At 51.0% G+C, this 12,095-nt stretch overlaps 1 pseudogene across 1 annotated transcript; it reads left to right on the top strand.

The window, feature by feature from the left end:
* Positions 1 to 3,674: 3,674 nt before the first annotated feature.
* On the top strand, positions 3,675 to 4,277 carry LOC112613015 (annotated as a pseudogene). The gene has a single exon (XR_003116907.1). The product of XR_003116907.1 is annotated as a 60S ribosomal protein L19 pseudogene (transcript).
* The last annotated feature ends 7,818 nt before the right edge of the window (positions 4,278 to 12,095 follow it).

Here is a 12,095-nt window from a genome sequence, read left to right as displayed (position 1 = left end):
TATTGTGACAGATGATGATGAATGCTATAGAATACCCTCAGAGAAGGTGAATGACTGTTATGAGTGAACAGACCAGATTCCCTGCGGTGCTAGTAATTTCATTTTGTGATTTAAGAGATGGAAAGTGGAAGTACCTGGTAATTGCTTACCACTTATATGGCTACTGTTCACAGCCTTTTAGAGATACCAATGAAATTTAATCCTCTTATAATTGTCCAAATAGCAATCTATGCATGTAACAAAATTCACTTGCAGGCCGGTGCGGTGACTTGTGCCTGTAATCCCAGAACTTTGGGAGGCCAAGGTGGGCAGATCACTTTAGCTCAGGAATTCAAGACCAGCCTGGGCAACATAGTGAGACCCAGTCTCCACCAAAAAAATTTAAAAGTAGGCCAAATACAGTGGCTCATGCCTGTAATTCCAATACTTTGGGAGGCAGAAGTGGGAGGATCATTTAAGGCCAGGAGCTAGCTCGAGACCAGCCTGGCCAACACAGTGAGACCCCCACCTCTGTGTGTGTGTGTGTGTGTGTGTGTGTATTTTTTTTCTTTTCTTTTTCTTTTTTCTTTTTTTTTGAGACAGCTTTTGCTCTTTTTGCCCAGGCCAGAGTGCAATGGCACAATCTCGGCTCACTGCAATCTCCGCCTCCCAGGTTGAAGCAATTCTCTGCCTCAGCCTCCCGAGTAGCTGGGATTACAGGCATGTGCCACCATGCCTGGCTAGTTTTTTTGTATTTTTAGGAGAGACAGGGTTTCACCATTTTGACCAGGCTTGTCTTGAACTCCTGACCTCGTGATCCACCCGCCTCGGCCTCCCAAAGTGCTGGGATTACAGGCGTGAGCCACTATGCCCTGCTGATTGTTTTCAACACGTGAACTTCGACAGACACATTCAAACCATGGCGACTGTTCCGACAGAAAGAGGCTGCCCAGAGCACCCTAGGCAGAGCTGACTTGATGGAGCCTGAGCATTGTGTGTGTCACCGCTGCTGCCCTCTCCAGCCACATCACTCTCTTTTGTGCATCCTCACACTCCATGTTCTTATCCAGTGGTTCTCCATGGAGGTAATTTTGCCCCCTAAAGGACGTTTCACAATGACTAGGAACATTTCTGGTTGTCACAGGAGAGGGTCCTCTTGCCATCTAGTGGGCAGAGGCCAGGGCTGCTCCTGAACATCTTCCAGTGCCCAGGCCAGTCCCCAAGATAAAGACTCAGCCTCGGCCAGGCGTTGTGGCTCATGCCTGTAATCCCAGGACTTTGGGAGGCCAAGGCAGGAGGATCACCTGAGGTCAGGAATTCAAGACCAGCCTGGCCAACATGGTGAAATCCTGTCTCTACTAAAACTACACACACAAAAAAATAAATTAGCCAGCCGTGGTGGTGTGCGCCTGTAAACCCAGCTACTTGGGAGGCTGAGGCAGGAGAATCATTTGAACCCAGGAGGCAGAGGCTTCAGTGAGCCGAGATCACATCATTGCACTCCAGCCAGGGGGACAGAACAAGACTCCATCTCAAAAAAAAAAAAAAAAAAAAAAAAATTATCCAAGTGTGTCAGTGCATGCCTGTAGTCCCAGCTACTCGGGAGACTGAGGCAGAAGAATAGCTTGACCCTGACAGGCAGAGGTTGCAGTGAGTTGACATCCCGCCACAGCACTTTAGCCTGGGTGACACAGCGACACCCTGTCTCAAAAAAATAAGTAAGTACACACACACACACACACACACACACACACATTAATCGGGCATGGCCGGGTGCGGTGGCTCACACCTGTAATCCCAGCACTTTGGGAGGCCAAGGTGGGTTAATCACCTGAGGTCAGGAGTTCATGACCAGCCTGGCCAACATGGTGAAACCCCGTCTCTACTAAAAATGTAAAAAAAAATTAGCTGGGTGTGGTGGCAGGCACTTGTAGTTCCAGCTACTAGGGAGGCTGAAGCAGGAGAATTGCGTGAACCAGGAGGTGGAGATTTCAGTGAGCTGAGATCGCACCACTGCACTCCAGCCTGGGTGACAGAGCGAGACTCCGTCTCAAGAGAAAAAAAAAAAAGAAAAAAAACTAGCCGGCCACGGTGGTTGGATGCCTGTAGTCCCAGCTACTCAGGAGGCTGAAGCAGGAGAATCGCTTGAACTCAGGAGGCAGAGGTTGCAGTGAGCCGAGATCGCACCACTGCATTCTAGCCTGGGCGACAGAGTGAGACTCCCTCTCAAAAAAAAGAAAAAAAAGTAAATAAATAACTAAAGTCAGCATATGTTAAAAAGTAATAATAATAAAACAAAATAAAATTAGCCAGACATGGTGGCACATGGTCCTAGCTACTCAGGAGGCTGAGGCAGAAGGATTGCTTGAGCCCAGGAGGTCAAGATTGCAGTGAGTTATGATCCGGCCTTCATACAGTGAAATACTCTGCAACAGTGAAAGTGACCAATCAGCAGGGAGCAGTGGTGCACCACTACTGGGGAGGCCAAGGTGGGAGGATCACTAGAGGCCGGAAGTTCAACGCCAGACTGGGCAACAACAAAGTGAGACCCCTGTCCTGAAAGGAAAGAAGGAAGGAAGGAAGGGAGGGAGGGAGGGAGGGAGGGAGGGAAGGAGGGAGGGAGGGAGGGAAGTCAGTCAGTCATGGCTGGGCACAGTGGCTCACGCCTGTAATCCCAGCACTTTGGGCAGCTGAGGCAGGTGGGTCACCTAAGGTAGGGAATTTGAGACCAGGCTGGCCAACATGGTGAAACCCTGTCTCTACTAAAAATACAAAAATTAGCCGGGCCTGGTGGCATTGGGGCTGTAATCCCAGCTACTCGGGAGGCTGGGTCTCAAGAATCACTTGAACTTGGGAGGCAGAGGTTGCAAGGAGCCAAGATCGCACCACTGCCACTCCAGCCTGGGCAACAGAGCCAGGCTCTGTGGAGAAGCAGGGGTGGGGGATGAGGGGAAGAAAGAAAGAAAGAAAAAAAAGTAAAAGTAAACAAGAACATGAATGAATCTTGCAAACATTAGGCTGCATAACAAAAGTCATACAGACACCAAAGAGAACGTATTTCATGGTCCATTTGTATGAAATTCTAGAACAAGCAAAACTAATCTCTGGTGTTAGAATTCAGGATAATGATTATCCTGAGGATGATTAGGGTAAGCAGGATCAGGAAATGGGGCTAAGAACTTTCTGTTTCTCCACCTAGGTGCTGGTTGCATGGAGTTCTGCACTTAAGAGTTTGGGAGGGGCCGGGCGCAGTGGCTGACTCCTGTAATCCCAGAACTTTGGGAGGACAAGGAGGGTAGATCACTTGAGCCCAGAAGTTGGTGACCAGCCTGGGGCGTAAGAGTGAGACCCCTCCCATCCCCATCTCTATTAAAAAAAAAAAAAAAGGCCGGGCACAGTGGCTCATGCCTGTAATCCCAGCACTTTGGGAGGCCGAGGAGGACGGATCATGAGGTCAGGAGATCGAGACCATCCTTGCTAACATGGTGAAACCCCGTCTCTACTAAAAAATACAAAAAAAAAACTGGCCGGGCGAGGTGGCGGGCGCCTGTAGTCCCAGCTACTCAGGAGGCTGAGGCAGGAGAATGGCGGGAACCCGGAAGGCGGAGCTTGCAGTGAACTGAGATCCGGCCACTGCACTTCAGCCTGGGCGACAGAACGAGACTCCGTCTCAAAAAAAAAGAAAAAAAAAAAAAAAGGTCTGGTTAGACCCCAGTGAGACTAATGAAATCACCAATGCCAACTCTCCTCAGCAGATCCGAAAGCTGATCAAAGATGGGCTGATCATCCGCAAGCCTATGACGGTCCATTCCCGGGCGCAATGCCGGAAAAATACCTTGGCCCGCCGGAAGGGGAGGTACATGGGCATAGGTAAGCGGAAGGGTACAGCCAATGCCCGAATGCCAGAGAAGGTCACGTGGATGAGGAGAATGAGGATTCTGCGCCTGCTGCTCAGAAGATACCATGAGTCTAAGAAGATTGATCGCCACATGTATCACAGCCTGTACCTGAAGGTGAAGGGGAATGTGTTCAAAAACAAGCGTATTCTCATGGAACACATCCACAAGCTGAAGGCAGACAAGGCCCGCAAGTAGCTCCTGGCTGACCAGGCTGAGGCCCGCAGGTCTAAGACCAAGGAAGCACGCAAGCGCCGTGAAGAGCGCCTCCAGGCCAAGAAGGAGGAGATCATCAAGACTTTGTCCAAGGAGGAAGAGACCAAGAAATAAAAGCTCCCCCTTTGTCTGTACATACTGGCCTCCGTGATTACATAGATCAGCCATGAAAATAAAACAAGCCTTTAAAAAAAAAAAAAAAATTAGCCGGGCTGGTGGCATGCGCCTGTAATCCCAGCTACTCGGGAGGCTGAGGCAGGAGAATTGCTGAAACTGGGAGGCAGACGTTGCAGGGAGCAGAGATCGCACTCCAGCCTGGGGGACAGAGCCAGACTCTGTCTCAGGAAAAAAAAAAAAAAAAAAAAGGGCCAGGTGCGGTGGCTCACACATGTAATCCCAGCACATTGGGAGGCCGAAGCGGATGGATCACGAGGTCAAGAGTTCAAGACCACCCTGATCAAGATGGTGAAACCCGTCTCTAGTAAAAATACAAAAAAATTAGCCGGGCATGGTGGTGGGGGCCTGTCATCCCAACTACTCAGGAGGCTGAGGCAGAGAATTGAACTTGGGAGGCGGAGGTTGCAGTGAGCCGAGATCACACCACTGTTCCCCAGCCTGGGTGACAAAGCGAGACTCCGTCTCAAAAAAAAAAAAAAAAAAAAAAGAAAGAAAAAGAAAAAAGAGTTTGAGAGCTTCAGGAGTTCAAGGCTGCAATGAGCTCTGATCATGCCAGCCTGAGCAACGAGGGAGACCTTGTTCCTGAAAAAAAAAAAAAGGATTTGAGAGCTTTAAAGAATAGAGAAGTGCCGGGCGCGGTGGCTCACGCCTGTAATCCCAGCACTTTGGGAGGCCGAGGCGGGTGGATCACAAGGTCAGGAGATCGAGACCACGGTGAAACCTCGTCTCTACTAAAAATACAAAAAATTAGCCGGGCGCGGTTGTGGGCGCCTGTAGTCCCAGCTACTCGGGAGGCTGAGGCAGGAGAATGGCGGGAACCCGGGAGGCGGAGCTTGCAGTGAGCTGAGATCCGGCCACTGCACTCCAGCCTGGGCGACAAAGCGAGACTCCGTCTCAAAAAAAAAAAAAAAAAAAAAAAAAAAAAAAAAAAAAAAAAAAAAGAATAGAGAAGTATGTAACTTATGCTACAGCTTAAACAATGGTCTCAATAAATCAAAAAATAAATTTTACAAGTTCAACAATAATCATAAAAAATACTTTGTGTTTATTTGTGGAATGGAGTTAAATGCTACCATTAGTACGCCCTGGCTAAGGGCGGACTTGAAGCTCTCCCAGGAAATTTGATGATCACGCCGGCGGACACGTTTCCCACTCTCCACCAGGGGGCGGTGCGGCGCACTCCCCGCCGCTTGAGACAAACGGGCATGCATATTGATTCAACAAACCTGAAACCATGAGAACCTACTTTGTGCGGGGCCTCCTTCTAGTTTCCCAATCTGTGAAACGGGAATTAGAATGTCCCTGCCGCCATGGAGCTCACTTTCTCCAGAAGACAGACAACAAACAGCTAAACGAAGGAATAGGTAGAGACCAGGCGAGGCGGTTCAGGCCTGTAGTCCCAGCACTTCGGGAGGCTGAGGCCAGAAGATCGCTTGAGGCCAGGAATTCGAGACCAGACCGGGTAACATAATGAGACCCCCCATCTCTACAAAAAAATTTAAAATTAGCCAGGCGTGATGGTGTGCACCTGTGCTCCCAGGTACTTGGGAGGCTGGGGAAGGAGGATCATTTGAGCCCAGAAGTTGGACACCTGGGCAACATAGTAAGACCCCCTCTCTAAAAAATAATAATAAAATAAAATTTAAAAAAAAATTTTTAAGGCCGGGCGCGGTGGCTCACGCCTGTAATCCCAGCACTTTGGGAGGCCGAGGCGGGCGGATCACGAGGTCAGGAGATCGAGACCATCCTGACTAACATGGTGAAACCCCGTCTCTACTAAAAATGCAAAAAATTAGCCGGGCGAAGCGGCGGGCGCCTGTAGTCCCAGCTACTCGGGAGGCTGAGGCAGGAGAATGGCGTGAACCCGGGAGGCGGAGCTTGCAGTGAGCCGAGATCGCGCCACTGCACTCCAGCCTGGGCGACTAAGCGAGACTCTGTCTCAAAAAAAAAAAAAAAAATTTTTAAAAAGGCCTGGAGTGGTAGACCACGCCTGTAATCCTAGCACTCTGGAAGGCTGATCACTTACAGCTAGGAATTCGAGACCAGCCTGAGTGATATGGTGAGACACTGTCTCTACTAAAAATACAAAAATTAGGCTGGGTGCGGTGGCTCACGCCTGTAATCCCAGCACTTTGGGAGGCTGAGGAGGGCGGATCACGAGGTCAGGAGATCGAGACCATCCTGGCTAATGCAGTGAAACCCCGTCTCTACTAAAAATACAAAAACAAAATTAGCCGGGTGTGGTGGCGGGTGCCTGTAGTCCCAACTACTCGGGAGGCTGAGGCAGGAGAATGGCATGAACCCGAGAGGCAGAGCTTGTAGTGAGCTGAGATCGCGCCACTGCACTCCAGGCTGGGCGACAGAGCAAGACTCCGTCTCAAAAAAAAAGAAAGAAAAAATTAGCAGGGCATGGTGGCACACACCTGTGGTCCCAGCTACTCAGGAGGCTGAGGTGGGAGGATCACTCGAGCCCAGGAGGTTGAGACTACAGTGAGCTGTGATGACATGACTGCCCCAGCTTGGGCAACAGAGCAAGACACTGTCTTAAAAAAAATAAGGCCGTGTATAGTGTCTCATGCATATAATCCCAGCACTTTGGGGGATGGAGGCAGGAGGATCACCTGAGCCCAGGAGTTATAGACCAGCCTGGGCACCATAGGGAGACCTCATCTTTTTTTTTTTTTTTTTTTTTGAGACGGAGTCTCACTGTGTCTCCCAGGCTGGAGTGCAGTGGCGCGATCTCGGCTCACTGCAAGCTCCGCCCCCCGGGTTCACGCCATGGGAGACCTCATCTTTACAAAATAATATAAAATTAACTGGCCATGGTGGTACAAGAAGGTAGTCCCAGCTATTCAGGAGGGAGGCTGAGGTGGGAGGATTGCTTAGGTCTGGGAGGTGGAGGCTGCAGTGAGCCATGTTCACACCACTGCACTCTAGCCTAGGTGACAGAGTGAGACCCTGTCAAAAAAAAAAAAAAAAAAAAAAAAAAGTCCAGGCGCGGTAGCTCAGGCCTGTAATCCCAGCACTTTGGGAGGCCAAGGTGGGTGGATCATGAGGTCAGGAGTTTGAGACCAGCCTGACCAACATGGTGAAACCCCATCTCTACTAAAAATACAAAAATTAGTGGGGCTTGGTGGTGTGTGCCTGTAATCCCAGCTACTCAAGAGGCTGAGGCAGGAGAATTGCTTGAACTCAGAAGGCAGAGGTTGCACTGAGCTGAGATCATGCCACTGTACTCCAGCCTGGGCGACAGAGCAAGACTCTGTCTCAAACAAACAAACTATATATATATATATATATATATATATATATATATATATATATATATCTTGAATCCTACTACAGCTCTCATCTCCATTTCCTGGATCTATGGATGGTCATAAGGATGTAACCAGGTCATGCATGTAAAGCTCTGAATTGGCACAGAGCCTAGCACACAGTAGGTGAACTGACAGAGCTGCCATGATGATGATGATGATGATGACAATTGGTCTCTCAGATCCTTCATCCTTCCGGCTGCCCCCTAAACTCCTCTCTGTCCCTGACATCCACATCCACTACTTCAGCCAATCCTACCAGCTCGCTCTTTCTTCTTTCTTTCTCTTTTCTTTTCCTTTCCTTTCCTTTCCCTTTCCCTTTTCCTTTCCCTTTCCCTCTTTCTCTCTCTTTCTTTTTCTTTCTTTCCTCTCTTTCTTTCCCTCCCTTCCTTCCTTCCTTTCCTTCCTTCCTTCTCTCCTTCCTTCCTTCCTTTCCTTTCCTTCCTTCCTTCCTTCCTTTCCTTCCTTCCTTCCTTGACAGTGTCTCGTTCTGTTGCCTAGGTTGGAGTGCAATGGCATGATCTTGGCTCACTGCAACCTCCACCTTCCAGGTTCAAGCCTTTCTCCTTCCTCAGCCTCCCGAGTAGCTGGAATTACAGGCATGCACCACCACACCCAGCTACTTTTTGTATTTTTGGTAGAGATGGGGTTTCACCATATTGGCCAGGCTGGCCTCAAACTCCTGGCCGCAAATGATCCTCCTGCATCGGCCTCCCAAAGTGCTGGAATTACAGATGTGAGCCAACGCACCCAGCCGCAAATAGCACTTTTTCAAAGACATCATCCCTCAACACTCCTGATGGCCCTTCCCTGCTTCCTTTTTCTACTTGAAGTTTCACTTTGTATTGTAACTATTTCTTGAATGTCTATCTGCCACAGACCAGAGTGTCCCTCCCATGAAGGCAGGATTTGTATCCGTTTTGCTCACAGCTGCATCCCCATGCCTACAACTGCACCAGTGCCTGGCACAGGGGAGACACTCAGTTGTAATTGCTGAGTGAGTGGATATAAGAATAAATGGGGCCAGGCATGGTGGCTCACGCCTATAATCCCAGCACTCTGGGAGGCCGAGGCGGGTGGATCACAAGGTCAAGAGATCGACACCATCCTGGCCAACATGGTGAAACCCCGTCTCTACTACAAATACAAAAATTAGCCGGGCATGGTGGCGGGCGACTGTAGTCCCAGCTACTCAGGAGGCTGAGGCAGGAGAATGGCGTAAACCCGGGAGGCGGAGGTTGCAGTGAGCCGAGATCCGGCCACTGCACTCCAGCCTGAGCGACAGGGCGAGACTCCGTTTCGATCGATCGATAGATAGATAGATAGATAGATAGATAGATAGATAGATAGATATAGATAGATAGATATAGATAGATAGATAGATAGATAGATAGATAGATAGATAGATAGATAGATATAGATAGATAGATAGATATGTATGTATATTCCATCTCCCCTGGTGGTTGTGAGGATGAATTGGGTTTGGATTTGCAGGCTTCCTGAGGTAGCGACATCGTCGATGCAAAGGTGGGCTTTTTGCGCGGCGCCTGTGCTTCCGCCTTCTGCCGCTCGGGGGCAGCAGGCGCCCGGCGGATTCGCCCGCGCGGCCGCACCGGGAAAGGAGCGGGGGCAAGTCCTCAGGAGGAAGCTGATGAAATCCTGGCCAACTCGCAGTGAGCTCATCCCGCCCGGGCGCCTCCGGAAGCCACGGGGCCGCCCGGCCTCCGCCTGGCCCGAGCGATAAAGCTCTCGTGCCGAACCAGGGCGGGAAGTCCTTCCTGAAGTCTGCCCTGCGTGGGGCCTGCTACCAGAAGCCTGGGCCGGAGGGGAGGGGAGAGGACAAAGTAGCGAATGGTCCCCTGGCTGTCTTAGAAGGATGAAAAGTGAATTCTGAGCCTGGCTGTGGGAGTAAGAAAAAGGGCATTGGGGGAGGGAGAGCGGGGCGGAAGAGACAGAGACAAGAGATGGGAGAGACGACGGGAAGAAGAGGCAAAGGTGGGGAGACTGAGGCAGAGGAGGAAGAGAGAGAGACAGAATCAAGGAGGGACAGCTGAGAAAGTCAGATGGAGCGACAGAGACAGGGAGAGGGGAGACAGAGACAGGGAGAGACAGAGATGGCAGAGAGAAGGAGAGACAGAGATAGGGAGAGACAAAGATGGAGGAGACAGGGAGCTACAGAGGTGGCAGAGACAGAGACAGGGAGAGACAGATGATGGAGACATAGACAGGGAGAGACAGAGATGATAGAGACAGAGATGGCAGAGACAGAGAGGGAGATAGGGAGAGACAGAGATGGTAGAGACAGAGACAGGGAGAGACAGACGGCAGAGACAGGGAGAGACAGATGGCAGAGATAGAGACAGAGATGATGGAGACAGATGGAGGAGACAGAAGTGGCAGAGAGGTAGACAGGGAGAGACAGAGATAGGGAGACACAGATGGCAGAGACAGATGGCAGAGCCAAAGACAGGGAGAGATAGAGATGGCAGAGACAGTGATAGGGAGAGACAGAGATGGTGGAGACAGGGAGAGACAGAGATGGCAGAGACAGAGATGGAAACAGACAGTGGTGGCGGAGACAGAGATGGGGAGAGAGTGGTGGCGGAGACAGAGACAGGGAGAAATGAGACAGAGTCGGGAAGAGACAGAAGTGGCAGAGACAGAGACTGGGAGAGACAGATGGCGGAGACAGAGACGGGGAGAGACAGCAGTGGTGGAGACAGATGGGAGAGACAGATGGAAGAAACGGAGATGGGACATGGGAGACAGAGACAAAGGCAGAAAGAGATCTACAGGGAGACAGAGACAGGAGAGATAAACATGGGAAAGAGAGAGACGGAGAGACCCAGGAGTGGCAGAGATGGGGGAGTCAGGAGCGACGCAGAGGTGAGGCAGATGGAGTCAAAGTAGGGGTTCAGAGGTGCCGAGCTGGAGGTAGGGGAGACGGGGCGAGGGGGCCGGGGAGGGGCGCTCGGGGCGGGCCTGCGAGATCCGGGTGGGACGGGGCGGGGCGCGCCCCTCCCCTCCCCGCCCTCCCAGCCCCCAGCCCGGAGCCCCGCGGCGGCGGCGCGGGCCGAGTCTCCAAGTTACCAAGTTACCGCAGGATTCGGGAGCTTCTCACTGGCGCGGCCGCGGCCAATCAGAGAGCAGCGCCGCTGTTCTCGGGCAGGAGGCCTGGAGACACGCGCACCTTCCCCCGACACCCAGCGAAGCGCGCTGACACACAATCGCATCGGCGCGCGCACACACACACACCGTCCCAGAGACAAACAACGTCGCACCCCGCACATACACAATCACAGTGACACACACAGCGAGAGACACGTCTCAGGAACACACAGACACACAGCATCACACAGACACACAAAATCGCAGTGACAGCCGGGCACGGTGGCTCATGCCTGTAATCCCAGCATTTTGGGAGGCCGAGGCAGGTGGATCACTTGAGGTCGGGAGTTCGAGACCAGCCTAACCAACGTGGTGAAGCCCCGTCTCTACTAAAAATACGAAATTAGCTGGGCTTGGTGGTATGCACCTGTAGTCCCAGCTACTTGGGAGGCTGAGGCAGGAGAATCGCTTGAACCCGGGAGGTGGAGGTTGCAATGAGCCAAGATCACTGCCACTGCACTCCAACTTGGACAACAATAGCAAAACTCCGTCTCAAAAAAGAAAAAACCTCAGTGACACAGACAGTCCCAGGACACATGGCACTCCCCAGACCCACAACCACAGGTCCACACAGTGCTGCCCAGGCACATGCAATCTCCATGAGTTATGCACAGTCCCTTGAACACACAACATCACCCTGAAACACAGTGACATACAATCAATACAGTGACACTCATAATCCCACAACAAATTGGTCCCAACACACTCACTAGATCACAGTGATACAATCGCAACAGTGACACATTCAATCACAGTGAGACACAATATTGCACACACACAATCTATTAGACACATACACAGTTCCATGGACACACAACATCACACAACCAAAATGACACACAACCACAGTGACACAGCATTTCACAGGCACATACTGTCGGTGATACACAGTCCCACAGACATGCATTTCAGACACAATCACAATGTGACACACACCCACAATCCCACCACACACATTGTCCAGGCACACACAATAACAGTAGGATGTATGCACATCTTCCCCCGACACCCAGCACAGCACATGGTCACACACTGTCACAGTGACGCAATCACAGTCCCACCACCCACAACACAAGTACCACTGACACACTCAGTGACACACAATCCCACATACACACAGCATTGTATACATGTACACACCATCACCACGACATACACACACAACCCCAGTGACACAGCATTACACAAACACATCCAACCACGACAACAGGACAGTACAGTGTGACAGCACCTTCACAAATCTTCCTCCTAACACAACATCACTCTGACACACATACAATCCCAGCATGACAGAGACACAATCACATGGGCACACACATCTCACTGCCAGACCAGCGTGCTG

The sequence above is a fragment of the Theropithecus gelada genome, chromosome 19 (assembly GCF_003255815.1).
Source record: "Theropithecus gelada isolate Dixy chromosome 19, Tgel_1.0, whole genome shotgun sequence".
NCBI classification, from domain to species: Eukaryota; Metazoa; Chordata; class Mammalia; order Primates; family Cercopithecidae; genus Theropithecus; species Theropithecus gelada.
The sequence above is the reverse complement of the archived record's forward strand: the minus strand, read 5'-3'. Positions and strand labels throughout refer to the sequence as shown.